The sequence below is a fragment of the Macrobrachium nipponense genome, chromosome 3 (genome assembly GCF_015104395.2).
Source record: "Macrobrachium nipponense isolate FS-2020 chromosome 3, ASM1510439v2, whole genome shotgun sequence".
Classification (NCBI taxonomy): Eukaryota; Metazoa; Arthropoda; class Malacostraca; order Decapoda; family Palaemonidae; genus Macrobrachium; species Macrobrachium nipponense.
Window position 1 is genome coordinate 115646870 of NC_087202.1, and position 6251 is coordinate 115653120.

The 6251-nt window shown below is 46.6% G+C and overlaps 1 protein-coding gene and 1 long non-coding RNA gene across 4 annotated transcripts in view; one reads left to right on the plus strand and one right to left on the minus strand.

Annotated features, from left to right (window-relative positions):
* Positions 1-6251, plus strand: part of LOC135221986 (uncharacterized) — a 192855-nt gene that overhangs the window by 21888 nt on the left and 164716 nt on the right. The window lies entirely within an intron of this gene.
* LOC135221987 (uncharacterized) overlaps positions 1-6251 on the minus strand; it is a 147640-nt gene that overhangs the window by 13049 nt on the left and 128340 nt on the right. The window lies entirely within an intron of this gene.

The window sequence follows — 6251 nt, forward strand, 5'->3', positions numbered from 1 at the left end:
CTTTGTGTGTTATTTAAACAAACCTGTTTAATTTGGTTTTAATTAATGACTAATTAAAAAAATTGATTAAGTTACTCTGGTGCCTTATCTTAACTTTCTGCATTCAAAAATGATTGACTAACACATATACGAACTGGATAAAGGTAAAATGTACACGAATTCTGAAACAACGGAATGAACAAACAGATATATTTCTAAAAAGGATTCTCTCAAAGGTTAAAAATCAAATTTAAAAATATGATAACTGGCTTTCACCTTAGTACTGTCATTATTATTATCTTATCATTATTATTATTATTTATTATTATTATTATTATTTATTATTATTGTACGCTGGAAACAGACCTTCTTTCAAACAAGTTTTATTGAAAATAATGGCAGAATTCACAGAATTTGATTTTGTACAATATTCTTTCAATTCTCCTTATGATTTTTCTTTCTGGCACGCTGGTATTATAAAGCAGCTGTCCAATGTTCATCGTGCTGTAGGTCGTCAACGGAAATTTCGTGGGCGGGCTGGTGTTATCAAAAGCAAAACTGGTTATCAGGGACAGGCTGGGGTCGTCAACAGGTATACAGGTGGGTTTCGTAGATCGGGAACAGGCCGTAGTCGTCAGGGGTCTATCCGGTATTTCTTGTTATTTCTTCTTTTCTGGTTTTCAAGGCGTCTACATGTTTCGGCCACCTCGTTTGGCCATCTTCGGGACGGGATCGCTGAGTGCAATGGTCTGTGTCAGATGTATTCACGCTATTTATTGCATTCGGTTGGCTTGAAGAAACGGGTACCTCCACTTTTCAATTGGGCAATACCTGTGACGTCACGAGCGATGTCATCAGGGGGCCCGTTGCTGGTTGGCTGTCCTCTTCGTGGGCGGAGCCTCATCCTTATTGGTGATGGTGGAGGTCCCCTCGAAGGGCGTGCTACCAGGTCGTCCTCAGGGCGAGAGCTTGAGGCTGGCGATCACCCTCAGGGTTACTAGTGGGACGTCCTCAGGATGAAGCTAATGCTTCTATCATCCTTCAGGATCCCTCTGGTGCGATGGTCGTTGTGGGGCGGTGTCTGCTGCTCTCCTGACGGCGGTGGGGAGGAGGAAGGTCTCCTGTGTGATGTTTAAACTGGGCTTCTCCCCTCCCGATGTGCAGCGCTTCTAAGATTCGCAAACGACGTAGATCGGGTGCCTGGTCGATAACCTCGAAGTTACCGACGATGTCGCTGCGTCGGATTCTTTTATTATGGGCAGTCATTGCATGATTAAATACGCTCCTTCCTGCGCGTGACAGGAGATCCTCTTGGAGAGGCGCATTGACGTCATCCCGATGTAAGTTCCGAGGCATCCTCGGATTGGCACGTGTATCTGTAAATGACGTTCGTCCTCTTCAAGGGATCCTGCAACGGTGCGGGGTTATTTTTCATAATAACATGCATGTTTTTTTTACTTGTATAAAATATGATCAAGTTGATCTGCTTGTTGGTGTCGGTCGGAGAAACGTGATTCCTGATTATTTCCCGTAGGGCTCGCTCGTCTTCTTTATACCGCCGATGGAAGGTGCCCTTGTAGAAAAAATTAATTTTCTGCTGGGGGTCTGGGCGGGGTTCCTGTAGGTACCATTCTTCCATTGCTCTTCTCCTGAAGACGTTCTGGATGCTTCGGTTGGTGTGTCCGTTGTTTACTAGGACCTGGGCTGCACGTTCCATCTCCTTAGGGTGTCTGCCCATGTTGAACAATGGAAAGAGCTCTCCTGACGTAGGCGCTGATGGTGGTGTCCTTATAGCGTTCAGGGCATTCACTCTCGCCGTTCAGACACATTCCCAGGTTCGTGGGCTTCGTGTAAACCCGTGTAGCGAACGCACCCTCCTTCTGTTCAACCAGGACGTCCAGGAAGGGAAGACGGCCATCACGGCTATATTCGATGGTAAATCGTAAACGGCTGTTGGTGTGGAAGGCTTGACGTATTTCCTCGATCTCCTCCCTCGTTCCTGCTTGGATGAAAGGGTCATCTCTATATATTTACGTATATAGATGGCTTCCTAATGCTCCTAAAGACACGCTAACCTCGAAAGTTACCGACGATGTCGCTGCGTCGGATTCTTTTATTATGGGCAAGTCCTTGTTTGAAAGAAGGTCTGTTCCAGCGTACACAAATATCCGGCATGCAGACCCTACAACGCAACAGCACCCCGGCATGCGAAGCTTTAGGAGGAGCCGCCTGCAGCAAGAACTAGAATCCAAAGAACAAGAGAAAGCCACGCTCATAAATGAAAGGGCGCAACTCTTCGTAAAATGGGATGAAATTCGCGGTATGAATCCTGTAGCAGCCCCCATCGGATGCCGGGGATAATAATGATGGCACTAGCAGCAACGCCCTCCAACACCAGTGCAGTACCATCAAGACATCGTCGACTGCCTGAAACGTATGGAGGAGAAAGATGCCCTGAAGAAACAGAAGACCATTACAAGAAAAACTAATTAACCTTAATGGAGGTAAAATACGCCTGCCGCAAGAACATGACAAATATATTAACTTGACCACCTACACCCCATGATCCCCTGAGACGAGGACATACTCAAGAAAGGCCTGAATTGCCACTTCATCTCTCGCCCCCGTACCTTAATAAAAGGATGGAGATAGAATATCTTACGGAGACGATAATGAAAAAAACAGAAAGCTTGGGAATGTACACACCACCGACGCCCTTCAACCTCTCCTCTTAGCAGAAAGCCCTTTACGACGAGGAACTTATAAAAGTGACATCGTCGATCGCCCGTCTGCGGGGATGCTGCTAAAAGCTTGAGAGAAAACGAAAGACCAATCACCGTCAGGAGAGCCGACAAGACCGCAGCCCTAGTACTTATCAAGACTACCGAATATAGACAAAAAATCGACGAGATCCTCGCCGATACCACTAAGTTTCGACGTATTACTAAGAACCCCGTAGACGACATTAAACGCGAAGCCAATAGAATCATAGAAACTGTCAACGCAGCCACTAACGCCTTACACCTCCCTCTAGTATTTCTGGAGATTACACCTCGGGTACATCTACGGTAATGTGAAAACTCATAAACATGGAAACCCTTTAAGACCTATCATTAGCCAAATACCAGCACCCATAACCACCTTGCTAAACAACTAAATACTATTCTCACCCCCTACATCCCCAGCACACATAGTTTGAAGTCGTCTACGGAGTTTCTGCAAACCTTAAGATCCGCGCCCCCTCCTGGAGGCAGTATTGCATCGATGGATGTAGAGTCGCTGTTTACTAACGTTCCTGTAGATAAACCATCGAAATGATCCTTGAACGTGTCTACAGAGACCCATCCACCGACCCGCTGAATATCCCCGAACACGCCCTTCGCTCTCTGCTGGAAATATGCACCAAGAGGCTCCCTTCATTAACCACCATGGCCATATGTACTTACAAATCGATGGTGTAGCGATGGGATCCCCCCTCGGGGTCCTGTTTGCGAACTTTTACATGGGCATGGTGGAGGAGCGTGTCTTTAGGAGCATTAGGAAGCCATCTATATACGTAAGATATATAGATGACCCTTTCATCCAAGCAGGAACGAGGGAGGAGATCGAGGAAATACGTCAAGCCTTCCACACCAACAGCCGCCGTTTACGATTTACCATCGAATATAGCCGTGATGGCCGTCTTCCCTTCCTGGACGTCCTGGTTGAACAGAAGGAGGGTGCGTTCGCTACACGGTTTACAACGAAGCCCACGAACCTGGGAATGTGTCTGAACGGCGAGAGTGAATGCCCTGAACGCTATAAGGACACCACCATCAGCGCCTACGTCAGGAGAGCTCTTTCCCATTGTTCAACATGGCAGACACCCATAAGGAAGAATGGAACGTGCAGCCCAGGTCCTAGTAAACAACGGACACACCAAACCGAAGCATCCAGAACGTCTTCAGGAAGAGCATGGAAGAATGGTACCTACAGGAACCCCGCCCAGACCCCCAGCAGAAAAAAATTAATTTTTTCTACAAGGGCACCTTCCATCGGCGGTATAAAGAAGACGAGCGAGCCCTACGGGAAATAATCAGGAATCACGTTTCTCCGACCGCCGACACCAACAAGCAGATCAACTTGATCATATTTTATACAAGTAAAAAACATGCAGTCTTATTATGAAAAAAAAATAACCCCGCACCCGTTGCAGGAATCCCTTGAAGAGGACGAACGTCATTTACAGATACACGTGCCCAATCCGAGGATGCTCGGAACTTACATCGGGATGACGTCAATGCGCCTCTCCAAGAGGATCTCCTGTCACGCGCAGGAAGGAGGCGGTATTTAATCATGCAAGGAATGCCATAATAAAAGAATCCGACGACGCAGCGACATCGTCGGTAAACTTCGAGGTTATCGACCAGGCACCCGATCTACGTCGTTTGCGAATCTTAGAAGCGCTGCACATCGGGAGGGAGAAGCCCAGTTTAAACATCACACAGGAGACCTTCCTCCTCCCCACCACCGCCGTCAGGAGAGCAGCAGACACCGCCCCACAACGACCATCGCACCAGAGGGATCCTGAGGATGATAGAAGCATTAGCTCTCATCCTGAGGACGTCCCTAGTAACCCTGAGGGTGATCGCAGCTCAAGCTCTCGCCCTGAGGGACGACCTGGTAGCACGACCCTTCGAGGGGACCCTCCACCATCACCAATAAGGATGAGGCTCCGCCCACGAAGAGGACAGCAACCAGCAACGGGCCCCCTGATGACATCGCTCGTGACGTCACAGGTATTGCCCAATGAAAAGTGAGGTACCCGTTTCTTCAAGCCAACCGAATGCAATAAATAGCGTGAATACATCTGACCAGACCACCTTGCACTCAGCGATCCCGTCCCGAAGATGGCCAAACGAGGTGGCCGAAACATGTAGACGCCTTGAAAAACCAAAACCAGAAAGAAATAAACAAGAAATAACGGATAGACCCTGACGACTACGGCCTGTTCCCGATCTACGAAATCCCCACCTGTATACCTGTTGACGACCCCAGCCTGTCCCTGATAACCAGTTTTTGCTTTTGATAACACCAGCCCGCCCGAAATTTCCGTTGACGACCTACAGCACGATGAACATTGGACAGCTGCTTTATAATACCAGCGTGCCAGAAAGAAAAATCATAAGGAGAATTGAAAGAATATTGTACAAAATCAATTCTGTGAATTCTGCCATTATTTTCAATAAAATATTTATTATTATTATTATTATTATTCAAAGTTGAACCCTATCATTTGGAACAAGCCCACAGAGGCCACCGACTTGAATCAAGCTTCCAACGAATACAGTGTTCATTAGAGGGATGTAGAATAAGGTATGGGAATACAGAAAGAAAGAAGAGCTAACTTATTAAAAAAATGAATTTGAACAATAATGAAGCGATAAAAATGTAAGTCAATTATTAAAACGAAAAAAAGAATTGTATTAGGGTACTAAACGCATTGCATCTTCGCTTGAACTTGCCAAAAATAGTATGTTTTTTATGGATCGTTCATGTGTGACAGAGAAAGAAAGACAGACAGATGGAAGGGGTGTAGAGGGAGGAGAACGCCACCTACCCAGAGGGAACAAAAATAATGAGAAATAACTGTTCTCAACGGAAAGAGCAGAAGGAGCAAAAGACTCGAAGAACGTTAAGGGCTCTTAGATAGAAAGTCACCCAGTGGGTGAGGATTGCCACTGGCCCTGGACCGACATGCAAGAGCTCCATCGGGAAACCCTTCAGCAACCCACAAAATGTCCTTCGTAATGATGGGATGTCGACCGAATAAATGGCAGCGAGACCCTCTTGGAATGTCTTGCTAAGGAGCTAACGATATGCGGGAATTTCGTTCGCGAGGTTTCCTTTTCCTTTTGCGGTTAATTTCAGTGATTTATAGTTTTACTTTTTCTTTTTGAACAGAAGTATCTGTGATATGAGAGAGAGAGAGAGAGAGAGAGAGAGTAGGTATCTGTTGTTAGGTCAATATTGAGTGCACAGGCGTGCTTGAGAGAGAGAGAACGACAGACAGACAGGCAGAGTAGGAAAAATCTCCATTTCCAGGTAAGGAGTAAAACTAGGAAAAATTGTTTGCTACCTCCTGATATGTAGAGTGTGGGGGGAGGGCGGTGGCCGGGTGGGGGAGGGGTAGGGGATACGGGGAGATGGTGGAAACAGGTGTATGAAACTATGAGTGGCATGCAGCCCCCATCAAATGAAAAAAAAGGAAATAACGCAACTACCAACGGAGG